The 22238-nt window shown below is 45.4% G+C and overlaps 1 protein-coding gene across 5 annotated transcripts in view; it reads right to left on the bottom strand.

The window, feature by feature from the left end:
- Positions 1 to 22238, bottom strand: part of INPP4B (inositol polyphosphate-4-phosphatase type II B) — a 1087411-nt gene that overhangs the window by 329098 nt on the left and 736075 nt on the right. The window lies entirely within an intron of this gene.

The following is a 22238-nucleotide window of genomic DNA, read 5'->3' as shown; positions in this document are numbered from 1 at the left end:
AGGGTCTGATGTCCACACCAGGTGGGGCGGAGCCGAGTGGTTGGCCCCACCCACCGAGGAGTTCACAGGCCTGGAGGCGGGAAAAGTGTCAGTTTAGTCCAGGAGGTGGAAGTGTGAGGAGTAAACACTTGGGTGTCTGGGTTTGTGGCCCAGGCACTGACAGCAAGGTTTGCAGACGGTGGTGGCCGTCTGCAGGAGTGGTGAAGCAATGTGGAACCGTAGGACCGGGGTCGGGCGTTGGCCTGCCGGTACCGACCGGGGAGCGAAGTGAAGCCAGCACACACAGGCAGGGCCATCGGACCCCGACCAGGCTTGGAGCCGCCGACAATAGTCAAATCCGAGTGTGACCGGAACCCCAGGGGTTTCCAAACAGCCAAAGACCCGATAGAAGGCAACCGCCCACACCGTGAGGGTATACAGCTACCGCCTAAGACTAGAGACCCAAGGGCCAGCACCTGCGGGCAAACGGGCTCCTCCGGCATCCATACACTGGGGAGCGGACTACCGTTGGGGATCCATCGTAGTCAAACAAGTACATCAAGGTGCAGGGAAAGACAGCCGCCATCACCTGTCCGGGGAGAGACACTGCAGCCAGCTGCGGGACCCGTCCATCCAGCCGTTTGGTTTGCCGAGGACTTTGTGCATCTCTTGCTGAGTGAGTACACCCGTGCCTTCCGGCACCGCGCCGCGCTGTCCCTGCAAACCTGCACCTCACCAACCCTGCCTCCCCGTCACACCACCGGGCCCCGGGACCACCAACCCCTACCCACGGAGGGGGAAAACAACATCCCAGCTGCTCCCTACCATCGCTCTCGGGATCCCCGTCACCAGCAGCGGTGGTGCCCATCTTCACCACAACCCATGGGTGGCGTTACGGACTAAATCCCCCAAACCAACCACCCCTTTCACGCACGGGCGAGGAGCGCCGCTCGAGTCCCCGGATCCGGCCCACTGCTCGAGCCACCGAGCAGCCGCAGCAGCGCCGGACCCAAGCGTTGGCGAGCGACCAGCAGCGGCGGCGTCCTCCCCGCCCGCGACAAGCGACCTCACTGTGGGCAGCGAACATCCTCTTCCTGAAGGGGGAGGGACGTTCGGCGTCACAGCGACGTCACACAGCCGTCGGCCAATAGAAGCAGAGGGGCGGAGATGAGCGGGACGTAAACATTCCACTCACCCCCTTCCTTCTGCATAGAGGGCGGGTGCCGCGGGACGCAGGTAAGCTGTGTTCATCGCTCCCGGGGTGTCACACGGAGCGATGTGTGCTGCCCCGGGTACGATGAACAACCGGCGCCATGAAAAATAAACAATTTTTTAAAAATAAGCAACCTGTACACGACTCACGATTTGTGACCGTTTCAGCGTCACTCGAAGGTGTCACACGAAACGATGTCGCAAACGATGCCGGATGTGCGTCACAAAAACTGTGACCCCGACAATGCATCGCATGATAGATCGTCTTGTGTGACGCCTGCATAAGACATGCAGTAGCTATCAATCAAGGAAGTGAGGGGCCTTTAGTCAATAACCAATCTCGCAAAACATCAGCCAACTAAACATGTTGAGAAGTTCACAAAAACCAACAATTTGTGAAGGATAAAACATTTTTTTTCTTCAATGCAAGGAAGTATGCAGAGGAATGGTATATACTAATTTTTCCTTGATTTTTTTCAGAGCTTGGCAATGTTTTTTGTTTTAAAACAAAAATGACAAATATTATTTTTCATTTTTATAAAGTACTCAAAAATACCCAGAGGTAGGATCAGTAGTCCAGGGATAATGAACTGATGGCTTTACAGACTTTTAAAGGGGTACTCCAGTGAGATTACAAAATATATATTTTAATAATCATGTCCTCAAGCTATAAAGATGAGATCCATAGTGCTATTCCCCATCCTCACAGTACCTGTAATTCAGTGCATTAAGAACCAACATAATTCTGTCATGCAAATGCCTATATGAGATTGGGAATACTCACAAATTTTATTGTGCATGAACACAGTTCATCGTGCAACCACAAATGCAAGTTAATGCTTTATCATGCAGAGAAGAAGCCATATATCAGCACAATACAAAAATCCTGCCATCTTCTCTGGGCCAAAGTTCATTTAAAATGGACTAAAGGCCGCTTTACACGCTACGAGTTGGGGTCACAGAATTTGTGACACACATCCAGCTGCATTAGCGATGTCGTTGTGTGTGACACCTATGATTGCGATGATGCGAATCATTGCAAAAACGTTCAAAATCGCTCAACGGTGACATGGGGGTCCCTTCTCAAATATCGCTGCTGCAGCATGTACGATGTAGTTTGTCGCTCCTGCGGCAGCACACATCGCTCCGTGTGACACCGCAGGAACGAGGAACCTCCCCTTACCTGCCGCCGCCCACAATACGGAAGGAAGGAGGTGGGCGGGATGTTACGTCCAGCTCATCTCCGCCCCTCCGCTTTGATTGGGCGGCCGCTTAGTGACGTCACTGTGACGCCTTAGAAAGAAGGCGGTTCACCGGTCACAGCGACGTCGCAGAGCAGGTAAATATTGTGACGGGTCTGGGCGATGTTGTGCGCCACGGGCAGCGATTTGCCCGTGTCACACAACCGATGGGGGCGGGTACCCACACTAGCGATATCGGGACCGATATCGCAGCGTGTAAAATGGCCTTAAGGCAACATGTAAGGCTGTGTTTCCACGTGTGCGTATTGCATGCAGTTACGCTGCGATCTACACCGCAGCGTAACTGCATGCGTCCTGCGTCCCCAGCACAATCTATTAAGGTTGTGCATAATCCATGCCCACGTGATGTTTTAGAACGCAGCAATTTGCATGCTGCCAAATCGCTGGGTTCTAAAAAGCAACATATCACTTTTTTCGTGCGCTTTGCATGCTGTCTCCATTCTGTCTATAGGGAGAGGCAGCATCCAGAGTGCATGAACTCTGCAGTCACCAAAGTTTCAGAACGGAGTTTTTCAGCTGCGCTCTGAAGCGGGCATGCAGTGACAAAACTCTGCAGTGCAGAGCGCACACAAGTGGGCACATAGCCTAAAACTGCTTTGTGATCAGATGAATCAATATTTTAAATTCTTTATTTTTCTAACCACAGGTGCTGTGACCTGCTGGCTCAAGAGAAGAGGGACCATCCAGCTTGTTATCAGCACACAGTTCCTGATGGTATGGGGTTTCATTAGTGCCTATGTCATTGGCAGCTTATACATCTTGTACGGCACAATCAATGCTGAGCATTACATAGCGATTTTAGGACATGTGCTACCATCCAGATAACTATTTCTGAGAAAATCTTTTTTTCAGCAAGACAATGCTAAACCATACAGTGCATCCAGCATAACAGCATGGCTTCCCAGAAGAAATAATCAGGTGACACACTTGGCCTCCTGTAGTCCAGACCTTTCACCCATAGAAAAAAAAATGCATGTGGAGCATTATAAAATGCAAAGTCTGGTAAAGACGACCCAGGACTGTTAAACAGCTAGAATTCTACATCAAACAAGAATAAGACATTTCTATCCCAAAACACCAATGATTGTTCTCCTCACTTCTCTGACAAGTACAGACTGCTGAAACAAGAAGGGACGCTGCACAATGCTAGACATGGCCCTGTCTCAAATTTTTTTGAAGTGTGTTTCTGCAATTAATTTCAAAATAAGTTAATAATGTTCTAAAATTGATAAATGGCTCATTCACCTTCCAATCTGTGCTCTATGTTTTATTGTGAACAAACTATGTTGATAAGAGATTTCCAAATCATTGCATTATTGTTTTACATTTTACACTTACATGACAACTTTTTAGAATTTGGGTTGTACTTGGATTGTTTTCTTGAGGAGTGAATTAATGTGTATACTCAGTATGAGACATTGAGACTCGCAACACACATCCGTTTTTTTTGTACGTGTGTGGTACGTATTTGCACGTACCGGAGACACGTACACACGGAGACACATGTTATTCATTGGTAGATGGCACACACACGTAAAATCACATGGAACGTGTGTCCGTGTCGTAAGTACGTGTGTGCGCTTTTCTACACGGATGACATGTCCGTTTTTGGCCGGCAGCACGCAGGCACGGACCCGCTTTAGTCTATGGGTCCGTGCCTGCACGGACCGCACACGGAGTATGTCCGTGTTCAGCACATATCGTCCGTGTCCGTTTTTCATCACGAAATCTGAAACACTTGTTACCAATCTATCAGGTCAATTGATGGCAAACAAAAACATCAGGATCTCATGATGAATGATTAACAACGTTAATTGGGTAAGAATGCGGGCCTTTAAAAACGGACAGCACACGGACAGCACACGTACGTATTTTATGTCAATACGGACATTCCACACGCACACACGGCTCGCATACGCCATCACACGGATGCCATACCTACCGGAGAAACGCCCCTAAAAAACGGAACACGGACCCGAAAAACGGACCATGAGACACGTACGTTTTTTTTGCGGAAGTGTGTTTTAGGCCTTAGAGGGTGTTACTCTTGTAACATACATTTCTAAAGAGAAAAAGTGAAAATTAACTTCCTGCACAAAATGAAAGGGAATCTGTCAGGAGGTGTTTGCTATGTCATCTGAAAACAGCAGGAGATAGTGACTGAAGTACAGATTTAAGTGATGTGTCCCTTATTAGCTGTGTGCTGTTGTTTACTTACATTGATTGTTTTATTGCCTTTTAGAGTCACCCAACTACGTCCTCTTATAAGCAGCACTCTGTCAATAAACAATGTACACAGAAAGCTGTAGTCTGCTTAGCCTTCTAAGCTCTGCTACATGCTATATTGAAAAACTTTAATTGTGTCACAACTGTTGCACCCAATAAATTAAGTGATACATTGTTGGAATCAGGCTCTAAGCCCAGATACTGTACTGCACTCAGATGAGTTACCAAAAACCTGGTGACAGATTCCCTTTAAAGGGAACCTGTCATCACTTTTTTGCCCTATAAGCTGCGGCCACCACCACCGGGCTCTTATATACAGCATTCTAACATGCTGTATATAAGAGCCCAAGCCGCTGTGAGAACATAAAAAACACTTTATAATACTTACCTAACGGTCGCTGCGGTGGGCCTAATGGGCGTCTCCGTTCTCCGGTGCCGGCGCCGCCTCTTTCAGCCATCTTCGTCCTTCTTCTGAAGCATGTATGCATGACGCGTCTACGTCATACACACTCGCCAATCCTGTGCAGGTGCACTACAATATATTGATCTGCCGTGCTCAGGGCAGGTCAAAGTGCACCTGCTCAGGACCTGAATTCCGGCGAGTCTGGATTACGTCGGACCCGTCATGCACCGTGGCTAGAGAAGAAGGAGCACAAACATGGCCGAAAGAGGCGGTGCCGGCATCAGAGAACGGAGACGCCCATTAGGCCCACCGCGCGACCGTTAGGTAAGTATTATAAAGTGTTTTTTATGTTCTCACAGCGGCCTGGGATCTTATATACACCATGTTAGAATGCTGTAGATAAGAGCCAAGTGGTGGTGGCAGCAGCTTATAGGCCAAAAAAGTGGTGACAGGTTCCCTTAAAGGCATCAGTGATTGTTATAATGATATTATCTGTGAACAAACATATTTTGTGTTATATATGACTAACAGAGATGCCTGGTTTATTCTAACAGCCTTTTCCATGATGAATAAAATGATGGACATTCTCGAAAAGTGCCGTTACAGATAGGGAAACTATCTAACAGGGCCCTGTTTATTAGTCCTATAGCTAAAGGAGATGGGTATATGCTGAAATAGCTTGTATAATGCAAGTTTTTCCATAGTAGAGAACGTTAATTCCCAATGGAAACTGTGTCCAGGTTTAGAATGAGTGAACGCTTATGGCTCTTTTCTGCATATGTAATAAGATTAATAATCTTCCTCCTTCCTTCTGAGGTGACGGCCTTTACTAACCCCCCATTGGTCAGAGTTTATAAGTGTATGTACAATGGGGAGTAGCGCTGCTAATAACTTTCAGGCATTTTAACTGCAACTAAGTTATAAAATCTGCCTATAATTAGTGACATTAGAGCGCTCTTCTGGTTTTGGAATGGTGATAATAGTGATGGGCAATATGCCTGGGGGTAGAACGCCTTGATGGGCTGCAAAATGAAAATATTCTGGAGTTGAGAAGGGTTGATTGCAAACAATTGACTACATTTGTTGGAAAAGCCGTCTGAAACGGGTGTATTGTGATGGAGTATCAAGGGAGCTATCTAGAATGGTATTGAAATCTCCACAAAAGAGGAGTTTCCCTTGTTGTATTCTTCTCACTTTGGCTATAAAGACTTTGCTTAACAATAAGATCTGCCTTTTGTTCGGATCATAGACATTCACTATTGTTATGAGTAGGTTGTTAATCAGACAGATCAGGATGTGAAAATTGCCATTATCCTCTATAGTCTGCAATAAACCTGTATGTTCTATTGAATCATTCATGCTATCATTATTTTCTGAAAATTCATAAAACATAGGTATAAGATAATAATAATAATAATATTATTATAATATCTGCTCAACAGTTATACCCCTTTTGCTTTCTATTATAACCCCGTATTCTCAAATTGTCACAATTCTGCAATCTTCTTACTTCCTAATTTCCATGGGCGCACTTCTCTTTGAGTAAGGCCTAAGCCACACGGCGAGAAAATCGGTGGGAGTGGAGTGCGATAAAATATCGCATTCCCCTCGGACCAATTCTAGCCTGTGTGTCAGCGCACATGAGCGATTATTTTCTCAGCCCTAATCGGACCGAGAAAACAATCGCAGCATGCTGCAACTGTAATGCGAGACTCTTTCTCTCACACCCATTCAAGTGAATGGGGCGAGAGAAAAATTGCACTGCACTCGCGGTACACCGGTGTACTGCCAATGCAGTGCGAGAATGGCAATAGCCGACTACGGAGGAGAGAGGGAGATAAATCCCTCCCTCCCCTCCTCAGTGCCGGCCCGCCCCCCGCAGCTGAGGTCTGCTCACATGATCAGAGCTCAGATGCAGGCACACTCGTATGACACTCGGCTCCTGCTGTGCTGCCAGCGCGAGCCGAGTCTCATGCGAGCATCGCAGTAGTGCCCCATGTGGCCCCAGCCTTAAAGTTCTGGTGAGAAGCAGGGCTGTAGTATAGTGACCGTATAGCGCTTGATCCAAACTTAGGATATGGGGCCGTGCCAATCAGTGCTGATTCAGCATGAGAAAAAAAATTATGAATACTATGATTGGCAGTGTATATCACATCATTCCCAACCATTCAAGTCTATGGGTGTGTGCCACCCCGGAAGTGGAAACCTCTGATGTCACATCTGATGTGGCTCTGAGCGGCGAGGTGGCGCAAGTGACATGCTTTTTGTAATGGGGAGTAAAAATAATATTTTAAAAAAAGGGGAGTAAAAAAATAAAATACATAAAGAGTTTGTGATGCCAGTTGGGATGTTCGGCTGTGGTATGGCCGGGCACTGCTGGTGGTCCCCAGTAGTTAGGTGGTGATGCACAGTGCCAAAGGGTTGTCCTCTTGCCCACCCAACTAGGGCTGGTTACTGAGGGATGTGTTGAGGTAGGGATGGTGTAGCAGGGAATAATTCAGCCAGAGACAGGGCATGGAGCTTTTACTGAAGCTCCACAGGATGATAACACAGCATACAATGATGGGGTACTTCCTGCCCTGATGAGAGTTGGTTCCTCTGCTGTTTAGTGATGGTGTACTCTTCATCTGCCACTATTTCCCTACCTGGGGGTAAGTATCTTGGTAAACTGGGATTCCCAAGACAAGAACAATCTGGACTGATTATCCCTTCTGCCGAGCAGGTGACTGGAATACTGAAGGAAGACTCTCTATTTCTTCTAGAAGCTTCCAGACTCACACATGCCACTGTGCTCCCAGGAATTTCACTGTTCCTTGTTAAAAGGCTGCAGTCTCTCAGTTTTGTCACTGACCTTGAAGGCACTGATGACCTAGGGACTGATACCCTGCAAGTGTAGCTGTCCCCTCCAGAGGTTTTCAAAATCACCTCAGGACAGGACATCTCCTCAGTACGCTCCTCAATTCACCTCACACACCAACTAACTGACACTGACTGAAATCTGCCTCAGAACTAAGTTCTTCCCCTCTCTCCTTCTATGGCTCTTTCTCAAGAATTAGTTTTAGCGCTAGAGAATAACCCCAGTAAGGGAGTGTGTGCAAATGTGTGTTTTGTAGTGGGCAGTAGAGATAGCCAAATTCTCATTAAGGCTAACAATACATGTTATACAGATGAAAATATACAAGCAATTGTGATCTGTGGCGACTAGGCACAGGGCGCAACAAGTGTATGTAAAACATACGACTACACTCAGATGTCATCTCAGTGCTGTCCAATTTACAGTATGTGGACACAATGGAGAAGTTGGAGAAAGTAAATTCTCGATCTTCTCCGTACCTTGTGTCAAAAGCATAATAGATCCAATTTTCTCAAAAGAGAGACTCATCGCTCATGTGAGTGAGCCCTAAATAAAACTATAAGGCTAGTTTCACACTTGCACTATTTTGACGCAAACAGAATCCGTCACTAATGTAGTACAGTTCATTTATTTACAGTGGAAGCGCGTTGCTATGGCGCGTGTGTGTGTCATGCAGTACCCGCTTGTGTCCACACGATGTCGCGCTTCCACTGTAAATAAATGAACTGTACTACATTAGTGACGGATTCCGTTTGCGTCAAAATAGCGCAAGTGTGAGTGAGCCCTAAAGCTTATCACAGGTTCTCCTGAAACACATTCAGCTGTTGTTTCTTTATTGTGGAGTTAAAACTGCTATCATTATATTTACATAAAGAGATAATATGGCATATGAACAAACACACTTCTCAGGAAAGTGAGAGCTGTGATTAGGAAACCTACTCTGGGAGTAGTAGATGGTGGGGGATGGTGATTTTGCAAGATTTAGAATGTCAGCTTGTCAGGACTCAGGAGCTTTGGTGAGCTGCTGTATAGAAATCAATGTGCTGTGGACAAGAGGTTGACATGTTAGGAGATAATACCTCTTCTAGAAAGTAGCAGCTGCACACACTGGCTAGGTAATAGTGGCAAAGCTTTATGGAAACAAGCTGTGTGTATGTATGATAAAAGCTCTTAACCTCATAACGACGGCCGTACGACTTAAAGCGGCGGCAAAACAGGGTACTTATTCTGTTCCACCGCTTTAAAGCGGCGGCCCGAAAAAACCCTGTAGCGCCCCCCAGCGACCGAAAATCTCGGGGGTTTCAGCTACCGGGGGTAGCTGAGACCCCCCAGATTATGAATCGGGGTGTTTTTTCTGGACCCCGTTAATGCGATCGCCGGTATACACCGTATACCGGCGACAACATTAAAAAAAAAAAAATGGCCGGTAAAATTGATTTATTTCTCATCTGACGTGATCAAACATGTCAGATGAGAAATAAATATGAGCCCTTAGTGCCCCCAAAGCCCCCGGTACCGGAGAAATCTATCCAACACCCCCCCCCTCCAGAAAATCCAAGATGGCGCCGACGCGCGCTGAAAACTCCCGCCGCCGCCGGCTCTGCATTCATTTCCCTCCGATCTGAAATGATCAAACATTTCAGATCGGAGGGAAATGTCCTCCCCCTGACCCCTCCTCCGGTACACCGGAGATCTCTCCAGAGCCGCCCCCCCTCCGGAGCGTGGAAGATGGCGGCGCGCAGCGCACAGTAGCGCGCGGCCGCATTCATCCTGCTCTTTCTGCCGCATGTGACACGTCACATGCGGCAGAAAGTTGTCCCCAGGTCCCGTCGTCACCCCCCGTCACCAGCCCCCGGTTTTATGTTACCTGGCTGCTGGTGCTCCGTCCCCGCGATCACGCCGCCTCCTTCTTGAAAGCTGGCGGCGCATGCGCAGACAGTGGCTGTCAGCTGGATCCCTGCAAGCAGGGACGCTGACGTCGCTGCTGCACAGGCTGCTCCACTGTGGACCGGGGGAGAGTGAGTGCAGTAATCTGCAGCCACACTCCTCACATGGAGAGACTGCTGTTCTAGAAAATGGGGGGTACGTTCTGTGAGCGTGCCCCTCATATTCTAGAATGAGGTTACTGCAGGTCACTGTGCCCTAGGTTGGACCGGGGCAGTGTGAGTGCAGTATTCTCAGATTACTGCACCCACACTGCTCATGGAGAGCTTGCTCTTCCAGAAAATGGGGGATACGTTCCCTGAACGTGCCCCCCATATTCTAGAAGGTCCAGAGTCGCCGAGGGACCTCCAAAATAGATTACAGCGACCGAAATTTATTTATTTTCAATAAATTGGTAAAAGAGGAATGTTTCGGGGAGTTTTTTTTCAAATAAATTTTTTTTTTTGTCTTTATTTTTTTCTATTACTGACTGGGTTAGTGATGTCGGGTATCTGTTTAGATGCCGTGACATCACTAACCCCAGGGCTTGATGCCAGGTGACATTACAGCTGGTATCAACCCCGTATATTACCCCGTTTGCCACCGTACCAGGGCGCGGGATGAGCTGGAGCGAAGCGCCAGGATTGGCGCATCTAATGGATGCGACACTTCTGAGGCGGCTGCGGCCTGCTATTTTTAGGCTGGGAAGAGTCCAATAAGACCCCAGCTGTCCGCTTCACCTTGGCTGGTGATCTAATTTGGGGGGGACCCCACGTTTTTTTTTTTAAAAAAAAAAACGCCTGGGGAGCCCTCCAAATTGATCACCAGCCAAGGTGAAGCTGTCAGCTGTGGTTTGCAGGCTACAGCTGTCTGCTTTACCCTAGCTGGCTATCAAAAATAGGGGGGACCCCACGTCATTTATTTTAATTATTAATTTTTTGGGGGGCTAAATACAAGGTTAGGCACCCTTTAATGCCACATGAAAGGCACTAAAGGGCGCCAGCTTAGAATATGCAGGGGAATGGGACGTTATATTTGTTTGACATCTATCCATTCATTCATTGTAGCATTTTAGGCTATGTGCCCACAATCGGGGTTTGCAGCGTTTTGGGCGCGGAGTGTTTTCCCTGCGTCCATAGCGCTGCGTTGTGCAGTAGAAGCACAGTGGAAAAATTTTTAGAAATCCCGTGCCCACTGTGCTTCTTTTCTCCGCAGCATACACTGACGTGTGGCGCAGCTTCCCGAGCCTCCGCATGTCAATTTATGTTGCGGAGATGAGTGTTCTCTGCAGGTAGCATAGAGCTCCACAGCGGCCTGAACCCAAATCGTGGGCATGGGCAGCTGCGTTCTCCCGTGGACAACACTCACATTTCTGCAGGAAGGCTGACACTGTATACTAGACGCCTTGTCGCTGGATCATGGCCACATAGCCTAAAAGTGAGACATTTGTTGCTACAGCAACATTTTTGTGAAGTACCTGTGGATTCAAAATGCTTACTATACTCCTGAATAAAATCCAGTTTCCAAAATGGGGTCACTTGTGGGGGGGTTTCTGCTGTATAGGGACCCAAGGGGCCCTGCAAATGTGACATGGTGCCCGCAATTTATTTAAACTTTTCCAGAATTCAAATGGTGCTCCTTCCATTCCAAGCCCTCCCATTTATCCAAACAGAGGTTTTTGGCCACATGTGGGGTATCCCTGTGCTCATAAGACATTGGATAATAACCTGTGGGGTCCACGGTTTGTTGTTGTCTCTTGAAAAAGTAAGAAATGTGATGCTGAAGCAACATTTTTGTGAAAAAAATGAAAATTTTCAATATGGCAACCTAAGCTTATCAAATTCTGTGAAGTACTCTTGGATTCAAACTGCTCAATATACACCTAGATAAAAGCCTTGAGGTGTCTTGTTTCCAAAATGGGGTCATTTGTGGGGGAGCGCCACTGTTTAGGCACCTTAGGGGCTCTCCAAATGCAACATGGCGTCCGCTATTGATTCCAGCCAATTTTGCAGTCAAATGGCACTCCTTCCCTTCCGAGCCCTGCCATGCACCCACACAGTTGATTTCCACCACATATAAGGTATCGCCAAACTCAGGAGAAATTGCACAATAAATTTTATGCTGAATTTTTCCTTTTACACTTGTAAAAAAAAAAGCTACCTCGTTGAAATAACAATTTTGTGGTAAAAATGTATTTTTTTATTTTCACAGCTCAACATTCTAAACTTCTGTGAAGTACCTGAGGGTTCAGGGTACTCACCAAACATCTAGATAAATTCCTTATGGGGTCTATTTTCCAAAATGGGGCCACATGTTGGGGAGCTTCACTGTATAGGCACCTCAGGGGCTCTCCAAATGCAACATGGCGTCCGCTATTGATTCCAGCCAATTTTGCAGTCAAATGGCACTCCTTCCCTTCCGAGCCCTGCCATGCGCCCAAACAGTTGATTTCCACCACATATAAGGTATCGCCAAACTCAGGAGAAATTGCATAATAAATGTTATGCTGAATTTTTTCCTTTTACTCTTGTAAAAAAAAAAGCAACCTGGTTGACATAACAATTTTGTGGTAAAATTATTATTTTTTTTTTTCATGGCTCAACGTTATAAAATTCTGTGAAGCACCTGGGGGTTCAGGGTACTCACCAAAGTTCTAGATAAATTCCTTGAGGGGCTTAGTTTCCAAAATGGGGTCACTTGTGCAGGGTTTCTGCTGTTTAGGTACCTTAGGGGACCTCCAAATGCGACATGGTGCCCGCAATCTTTTTCAGCCAAATTTCCTTTCCAAAATTCAAATATTGTTCCTTCCGTTCCAAGCCCTCCCATTTGTCCAAACAAAGGTTTCAGACCACATGTGAGGTATCACCGCGCTCATAAAAAAGTGGGTAACAAACCTTGAGGTCAAATTTTTGGTATTACCTCTTAAAAAAGTGAAGAAATGAATGCTAAAGCAACATTTTTGAGAAATTTATTAAAATTTTCAATATGACAACGTAACGATAACAAAATCTGTGAAGTACCTGTGGATCCAAAATGCTCACTATACCCCTAGATAGAAGCCTTGAGGGGTCTAGTTTCCAAAATGGCGTCACTTGTGAGGGGTTTCTTCTGTTTAGGTACCTTAGCGGACCTGTAAATGCAACATGGTGCCCGCAATCTATTTCAGCCAAATTTGCTTTCCAAAATTCAAATATTGCTCCTTCTGTTCCGAGCCCTCCCATTTGTCCAAACAGAGGTTTCTGACCACATGTGGGGTATTGGCGCGTTCATAAGAAAGTGGGTAACAAGTTTTGGGGTCCATTTTGTTGTGTTATTTCTTCTAAAAGTGAATAAATTTGGGTTAGAGCAACATTTTTAGGTAAAATTTAATTTTTGCTTTTTTTCATTCCACATTGCTTTTGTTCATGTGAAGCACCTGAAGGGTTAATAAACTTCTTGAATGTGGTTTTGAGTACTTTGGGGGTGCAGTTTTTAGAATTGTGTCACTTTTGGGTATTTTCTGTCACCTAGGCCCCTCAAAGTCACTTCAAATGTGATGTGGTCCCTAAAAAAATGGTTTTGTAAATTTTGATGTAAAAATGAGAAATCGCTGATAAACTTTGAACCCCTCTAACTTCCTAACAAAAAAAAATTTTGTTTCCAAAATTGTGCTGATGTAAAGTAGACATGTGGGTAATGTTATTTATTAACTATTTTGTGTCACAGAAATCTCTGGTTTAACGGTATAAAAATTCAAAAGTTGAAAATTGCTAAATTTTGAAAATTTTTGCCAAAATTCAATTTTTTTCATAAATAAACGCAAAAAAATTGTCCTAAATTTGGCACTTACATGAAGTCCAATATGTGATGAAAAAACAGTCTCAGAATCACCGGGATCCGTTGAAGCGTTCCAGAGTTATAACCTCATGAAGTGACACTGGTCAGAATTGCAAAATTTGGTCTGGTCATTAAGGTGAAAATTAGCTCCGTCACTAAGGGGTTAAAGCAAGAAAACCAAGCAGATAAAAAATGCAAGTCAAACGCTTATTTTTATGTTTTCTAAGGCCATATTCACACATCTGTGTATTACCAGCCAAGAGAAACGTACCATTTCTTACTCAGGTGTTATCCAAGTTGCATGAAGTTTTTTCCTCATCCCTTTTTTTCACTGAAGTAGACTGTCTGCACTTATTTATTCATTAACTCCTAACAATATGTCAGTTGAAAAAAGGTGAAAGGAAGAAGTAACTTTAAAGTACAAAGCATGTTTTTCTAGTTTCATCCATTTCTCACAGACCCCCATAGAGTTTATTGGCCGAGTCTGATTCGTAAAGCGGATGAGTCCTATGGACCCTTTTTTAAAGGGGGCTTTACACGCAGCGACATCGCTAGCGATGTCGCTGGTGAAAGCACCCGCCCCCGTAAGTTGTGCGTCACGGGCAAATCGCTGCTCGTGGCGCACAACATCGCTTACACCCGAGACACGGGACTTACCTGCCTAGTGATGTCGCTGTTGCCGGCAAACCGCCTCCTTTCTAAGAGGGTAGTTCATTCGGCGTCACAGCAGCGTCACTAAGCGGCCGCCCAATAGAAGCAGAGGGGCGGAGATGAGAAGGCCGAACATCCCGTCCACCTTCTTCCTTCCTCATTGCAGGCGGCCGCAGGTACGGGGTTGTTCCTCGTTCCTGTGGTGTCACACGTAGCGATGTGTGCTGCCGCAGGAACGACGAACAACCAGCGTTCTGTAACAGCAACAATTTTATGAAAAGGAACGACGTGTCAACGATCAACGATAAGGTGAGTATTTTTGATCGCTAACACTCGCTCGGAGCTGTTACACAAAACGACGTCGCTAACAACGCCGGATGTGCATCACGAAATCCGTGACCCCAGCGATATATCGTTACGTGTAACGGGGCCTTAAAACTGATGTTTGTCTGGCACAATGAAACGCTATGGGTTAGTGCAATGTCTGAGAATAAACAGCATTTGTCATTCAGATGTGTGCATGTTGCCTAAGGCCCATTTCACACATCAGTTTTTTGCCATCAGTCACAATCCGTTTTCTCGACGGATTGACGGATCTGTCGCAGATTGTGGAAAAACTGATGCAATGGATCCGTTGAAAAAACGGATCCATCGGATACGTTTTTTCACTCCAACAGTGTTTTTACACCCTATCTGAGCATGCTCAGTTAAAAAAAATGGATCTGTCGCCAGATTCCGTCATTTGACGAACAACGACGAATCCTGCGCCTATAGGCTTCCCTTATACCAAACAAAGGACAGCGACGGATCCAAAAAACTTTACTGTGGACTTCGTCTCCATCCGACAAACAAACATTTTTCGATGGAGCCGTCGAATGACGGACGAAACGCGAGGCCATCTGTTGCAATCCATCGCTAATACAAGTCAATGAGAAAAAAAAGGATCCAGTATCAGTAGCTGGATCCGTTTTTTTCAAAATTCGACGGATTGTGACTGATGGCAAAAAACTGATGCGTGAAAGGGGCCTAACTAAAGCAATTTAATAATAGGAGAATACCCCTTTAAGTTACGGGAGATTTTTTGCTTTGGAAATTTTCTTTTTTCCTCCTCTTCTTCCATACTTCTTTTTTTCCATTGACATACAGTGATTTGCAAAAGTATTCGGCTCCCTTGAATTTTTCAACCTTTTTCCACATTTCAGGCTTCAAACATAAAGATAGAAATTTCAATGTTATGGTGAAGAATAAACACAAGTGGGACACAATTGTGAAGTTGAATGAAATTTATTGCTTATTTAATCTTTAAAAAAATAAATAACTGAAAAGTGGGGCGTGCAATATTATTCATCCCCTTTACTTTTAGGCTGTGTGCACACGTTGCGTTTTTTACCGCGGAAACGCTGCGTTTAGAACCGCAGCGTTTCAGTGGCAAATTGCATGCATTCAGCTTTCCCAGCAAAGTGTATGAGAAAGCCGAAAAATTTCTAAACGCAGCGTTTTGGATGCCAAAAATCGGTGCGGAAAGAAAAGCAGTATGTCACTTCTTTTGTGCGTTGTGGCTGCGTTCTCTCCCCCATTGAAATCAATAATGCGGGTCAGACCGCAGCTACAACGCAGTTCGCTGCATTTTTGTTGCGGTCCGCGGGCTTTGTCGGCATGCCAGAACGCAGGCATTTACCTGGAAGTGAGGTCAAGAGGTTTCCTGTTGACCTCACTTCCTGGCAAAGTTCAGGAAAGCCCTTGGTGTCGCCAAAGTGCCTGCCCTGACCCCCGACCCCCCTCCCGAAAATCCAACATGGCCGCGCGCACAGCAGTGCACCGGCCGCCCTACTCCTCTGTTTCTGTCGCATGTGCAATAACACATGCGACAGAAAACTGCTCCCCAGGCCCTGCCAGGTCACCCCCTATTCCCCCCGGTGTCCTCCGGTGTCCCCCGGTAACCCCCGTACCTGTCACAGCGTTGATCCCCCACGGCCCCCTCCTCCTTCACAGTGCGCGCCGGTCACATGTGCCGAGCAGCTGACAGCTTCCTGTGTTCAGAGAGCGGCGCTGGCTGCTGCTGCTGCTCGGCACTGTGCAGCTGTGACCCGGAGAGAGTAGGTGCAGATTCTTTGCACCTACTCTCCTCAAATGGAGGGTCTGCACTACTAGAAAATGGGGGACACGTTCCCTGAGCGTGCCCCCCATATTCTAGAAGGTCCAGAAGCAACGTGGGATGTCAAAAATGGATACTGCGGACCCAATTTTTTTTCTTTTCAATAAATTGGTCAAAGAGGGAATGTTTTTGGGGAGTGTTTTTTCAAATACATTTTTTTTGGTTGTCAATTTTTTTTGCTATAACTGTCAATTAGTTATGTCGGGTATCAAATAGACGCCGTGACATCACTAATTGCTGGGCTTGATGCCAGGTGACATTACACATCTGGTATCAACTCCATATATTACCCCGTTTGCCACCGCACCAGGGCGCGGGATGAGTTGGGGCGAAGCGCCAGGATTGGCGCATCTAATGGATGCGCCACTTCTGGGGTGGTTGCGGCCTGCTATTTTTAGGCTGGGAAGAGTCCAATAACCATGGCTCTTCCCACCCTGAGAATACCAGACCCCAGCTGTCAGCTTCACCTTGGCTGGTGATCTTATTTGGGGGGGGACCCCACGTTTTTTTTTTTTTTAATAATTTATAAATAAAAAAAAAAAGCAGGTTGGGGAGCCCTCCAAATTGTTCACCAGACAAGATGAAGCTGTCAGCTGTGGTTTGCAGGCTACAGCTGTCTGCTTTACCCTGACTGGCTATCAAAAATAGGGGGGACCCCACGTCATTTATTTTAATTATTTTTTTTTTGGGCTAAATACAAGGCTAGGCACCCTTTAGTGCCACATGAAAGGCACTAAAGGGCGCCAGCTTAGCATATGCAGGGGGGTGGGACGTTATATATATGTTTGACATCCATTGACACATTTTAGGCTGTGTGCCCACAATCAGGGTTTGCAGCATTATGGGCGCAGAGTGTTTTCCCTGCGTCCATAACGCTGCGTTGTGCAGTAGAAACACGGTGGAAGGAATTTTAGAAATCCCGTGCCCACTGTGCTTCTCTTCTCCGCAGCATAAACCGACCTGTGGTGCAGCTTCCAGAGCCTCAGCATGTCAATTTATGCTGCGGAGACAAGACTGTTCTCTACAGTTAGCATAGAGCTCCCCAGCAGCCTGAACCCAAATCATGAGCATGGGCAGCTGCGCTCTCCCGTGGACAACACTCACATCTCTGCAGGAAGGCTGGCACTGTGTACTGGATGTATTGTGGCACTGTCACTGGATTATGTGGTCAAAAACGCACCTGAAGAAAACGCATGGAAAACGCACGAAAAACGCATGCGTTTTTGATGCATTTTTTCCAAAACGCATTGTTTACAATTCTCCCCTCTGCCAGAGGGTGCGTTTTTTTCCGCGCTGAAAAAAACGCAACGTGTGCACATAGCCTTAGTGCAGCAAACTCACTCCAGAAGTTCATTGAGGATCCCTGAGTGATCCAATGTTGTCCTAAATAACTGATGATGATAAATATAAGCCACCTGTGTGTAATCAAGTCTCCGTATAAATGCACCTGCTCTGTGATAGTCTCTGTTCTGTTTAAAGCGCAGATAGCATCATAAAGACCAAGGAATACAGCAGGCAGGTCTGTGATACTATTGTGGAGAAGTTTAAAGCTGGATTTGGTTACAAAAAGATTTCCAAAACTTTAAACATCAGAAGGAGCACTGTGCAAGCGATCATATTGAAATGGAAGGTGTATCATACCACTGCAAATCTACCAAGACCCGGCCATCCATCCAAACTTTCCTCTCAAACAATGAGAAGGCTGATCAGAGATGCAGCCAAGAGGCCCATGATCACTCTGGATGAACTGCAGAGATCTACAGCTGAGGTGGGAGAGTCTGTCCATAGGATAACAATGAGTCGTACACTGCACAAATCTGGCCTTTATGGAAGAGTGGCAAGGAGAAAGCCATTTCTGAAAGATATTAATACAATGTGTTGTTTAAAGTTTGCCACAAGCCACCTGGGAGACACACCAAACATGTGGAAGAAGGTGCTTTGGTTAGATGAAACCAAAATCGAACTATTTGGGCACAATGCCAAACGATATGTTTGGTGTAAAAGCAACACAGCCTATCACCCTGAACACACCATCCCCACTGTCAAACATGGTGGTGGCAGCATCATGGTTTGGGCCTGCTTTTCTTCAGCAGGGACAGGGAAGATGATTAAAATTGATGGGAAGATGGATGGAGCCAAATACAGGACCATCTTGAAGAAAACCTGTTGGAGTCTGCGAAAGACCTGAGACTGGGACGGAGATTTGTCTTCCAACAAGACAATGATCCCAAACATAAAGCAAAATCTACAATGGAATGGTTCACAAATAAACGTATCCAGGTGTTAGAATGGTCAAGTCAATGTCCAGATCTAAATCCAATCGAGAATCTGTGGAAAGAGCTAAAAACTGCTGTTCACAAACGCTCTCCATCCAACCTCATTCAGCTCTAGCTATTTGCAAAGGAAGAATGGGCAAGAATTTCAGTCTTTCGATGTGCAAAACTGATAGACACATACCCCAAGCGACTTGCAGCTGTAATCGCAGCAAAAGGTGGAGCTACAAAGTATTAACTTAAAGGGGACGAATAATATTGCACGCCCCACTTTTCAGTTATTTATTTTTTAAAAAAGTTTAAAATAAGCAATAAATTTCGTTCAACTTCACAATTGTGTCCCACTTGTTATTGATTCTTCACCATAAGGCTATGTTCACACTGGGCGTTTTAGCAGCATTTTTGTAGCGTTTTTTAAGCTGCAGATTTGACTTGGTTTTATGCAAATCCATGCTAATAAAATGCTGTGTTTTACAATCCCTACATAAGATTTCTGAAATCTCATGCTCACACACACAAACACGTCAGGATTTTTTCCTGATGGTTTTTTGAATACCTCCGGTTTTGCTGAATTCTTAAAAGAATGAACATGTTAATTCTTTTCAGTGCTTTTTCTACGGTTTTCACCCTAGTAAGTGGACTTGCAGATACCCTGCGAGTCCACGTGTCACTAGATATCCAAAATTGATCCAGGGTATCTGGCTGGCACTTAAATGGTGCTGGGGACAGGAAGATTGGAGCAGGAGCGATATATATTTTCCAAATCCCCGGCTCCCGTGGCTCCTCCAGTTCCCCGCTCATTCCATATTCACTGCTTTCATCTATGATTGGTTGCAGTCAGACCTGGTCTGTGGGTCTGTACAGAGAATGAGTGAGCCATGCATTCAGCAGTGACCTCACTCAGACTATTTATGGTCACAGGTATTGTCAGCTGTGACCGGGAATCACCTGAGTGCAGTGACCACTGATCGTGTGGCTCATTAATTCTCTGGAGCTCCCAGCGGGCAGTCCTGCTCTATGGCTGCTCGCTGCGATCTTCAGATGTAGCAGAGCTGAATCGCCGTGGGACCTCGTGTGGATTATGTCGGAACTGAAGGGGTGATTATGGGGTTAATAAAGTGGTGAAAGAGGGGGCTTTTTGTATTTTATTTCAAATAAAGGATTTTTTCAGTGTTTGTGTTTATTTCTTTTCACTTATTACAGATTGGTGATGGGGGTGTCTCATAGACGTCTGCCATTACCAATCTAGGGCTTAGTCACAGCTATGAGCTGCAATTAACCCCTTATTACCACGATTGCCACCGCACCAGTGCAATTCGGGAAGAGCCGGAAAAAGTGCTGGGACATCTAATGGATGCGACAATCCTGGGCGGCTGCAAGCTGATATTTTTAGGCTGGGAGGCTGCAGCCTGAGAATACCGGCCCCCAGCTGTGGGCTTTACCTTGGCTGGGTATCAAAATTTGGAGGGTCGCATGCTTTGTTTTTTTTAACTATTTATGTAAATAATTAAAAAAACACCATGGGGTCCCTCTTATTTTGATACACCCAGCCAAGATAAGCACACAGCTGAGGGCTGCAGCCTGTGGCTGAAGTCTTTATCTGTGCTGGGTAGCATAATATGGGGGGACCCTACATCATTTTTTTTATTTATTTATTTGTTATTGTCCGATAGACCGGCAGACTCCAGCAGAGGGGGAAGCAGTGGATATGCATGAGGCTAATGAGCGGCACCGGAAGTAGGCAGGGCTGCGGGAGCAGGTACGATGTTTCTAAAATGTATGGGCTCCTTCCAGGTTAGTGGGCATGGCTACCTGGGTTAGTGGGCGTAAATGGCTTGGATAGTGAGCTGGGAGATGTTTTCTCCCTGCCACTACAATCATGCTTTGCCCCCCGTGTGATAAGGGCCTGTTGAAGACATCATATCTGGAAGGAGCCCATACACTCTAGCATCTACTGGAGACTGGTAAGTATAGCATGCTTGCTTTACTTTTTTTTTCTTTCTTTCTACTTTTTTTTTACTACCCGAGTGCCGGATCCAGGTCAATCTCGGCCTGGCCCAGTACTCGGGTACTCTTGAACCCTTGCTGGTCTTGACAGTACATAAAAAATGCTGTAAAAACGGCACAAAAAATGCCACAAAAAACGCCTTAAAAACGCACCAAAAACGCACCAAAACCGCAGATGACTCCCAGGAGACATCCTGCCACAAGATTAGGTTTTGGTCAGGTTTTGGTCAGGAAAAAAATGCAGCAAAAATGTCCTGTGTGAACATTGCCTAACATTAAAATTCAATCTCTATGTTTGAAGCCTGAAATGTGGGAAAAGGTTGAAAAATTCAAGGGAGCCGAATACTTTCACAAGGCACTGTAGGTGTGTGAGGGCTTGTATTTTGAGGAACAAGTTGTAGATTTGATAGACACATTTCAATTAACCATATAACTACTGAAAACTGAGGAAACATTTTTTTAAAGTGCGATAAAATGATGAAAAAATTCCATTCCACAATAGTTTGAGATTTGGTTTCTATGGCGCTCATTCATTGTGCGGTAACAATAAGCTGGTAACATGATTTTTCAGGTCAGCACAATTACGGCAATACAAAACGTAAAACCTTTATCATTTTAGTGGTTAAAATAAATTCAGATCTTATTTACCATGATATTCATGGTATTAAATTTTGTAAGGTGATTCAAAATGGCTCATAATGGCAATTTCAAAGTGGGGGGCCTCATTGGGAAGGGTGACCTGAGGAACAGCAGATTATTCATCGTATCCTCAATTTCTATGGTCATATAACCCTGCTTACATGGCCAACAATGTAAAAATTATTTGAAGTAGGATGAGTTATGACAGAGATGTGCAACAAGCAAACCTTTTGTTTTTTTTAACAATGGCATTAAATCTAAATTAACATTTCGACAAAAACTAAAGATATATACAACCTTGTACAATACTATCAGAATTAGAGTTACTTAATAATACAACAATACAACAGATCATCCACATTTAAGTAACAATCTTCTGAGATGAATCTTCACAATATCTTCAACATGATCGCTGCTATCTACAGTAAAATAGTCTCCTATTATATTGGATATTTCCATATAAACTGAAAAATAAGGAGCGCTGATAGTGTAATACCAACAGATCAGTGAGGTAGATCAGGAAAAATACACTCACCTGAAATGGTTGTGATAGTCACAACCCCTGATAGAACATAGGATGATGGCATCTGCTGCAGCCCCACGTGGATGTGCATACAAATCAGAGTGAAGAGGGGGTTAATGCCGCGCATCAGCCAAAATGAAGATGTAGCACGTTGATGTTATAAACGTATTCTTTTATTCCATCGGTCTACGCGTTTCGAGGATATACCTCTTCTTCAGGACCAGTGCATCAACATAGTATGATGCACTGGTCCTGAAGAAGAGGTATATCCTCGAAACGCATAGACCGATGGAATAAAAGAATACGTTTATAACA

Source organism: Anomaloglossus baeobatrachus, chromosome 1 (assembly GCF_048569485.1).
Source record: "Anomaloglossus baeobatrachus isolate aAnoBae1 chromosome 1, aAnoBae1.hap1, whole genome shotgun sequence".
Lineage (NCBI taxonomy): Eukaryota > Metazoa > Chordata > Amphibia > Anura > Aromobatidae > Anomaloglossus > Anomaloglossus baeobatrachus.
Note: the sequence above shows the minus strand (reverse complement) of the source record. Positions and strands in the feature narration are given on the sequence as shown.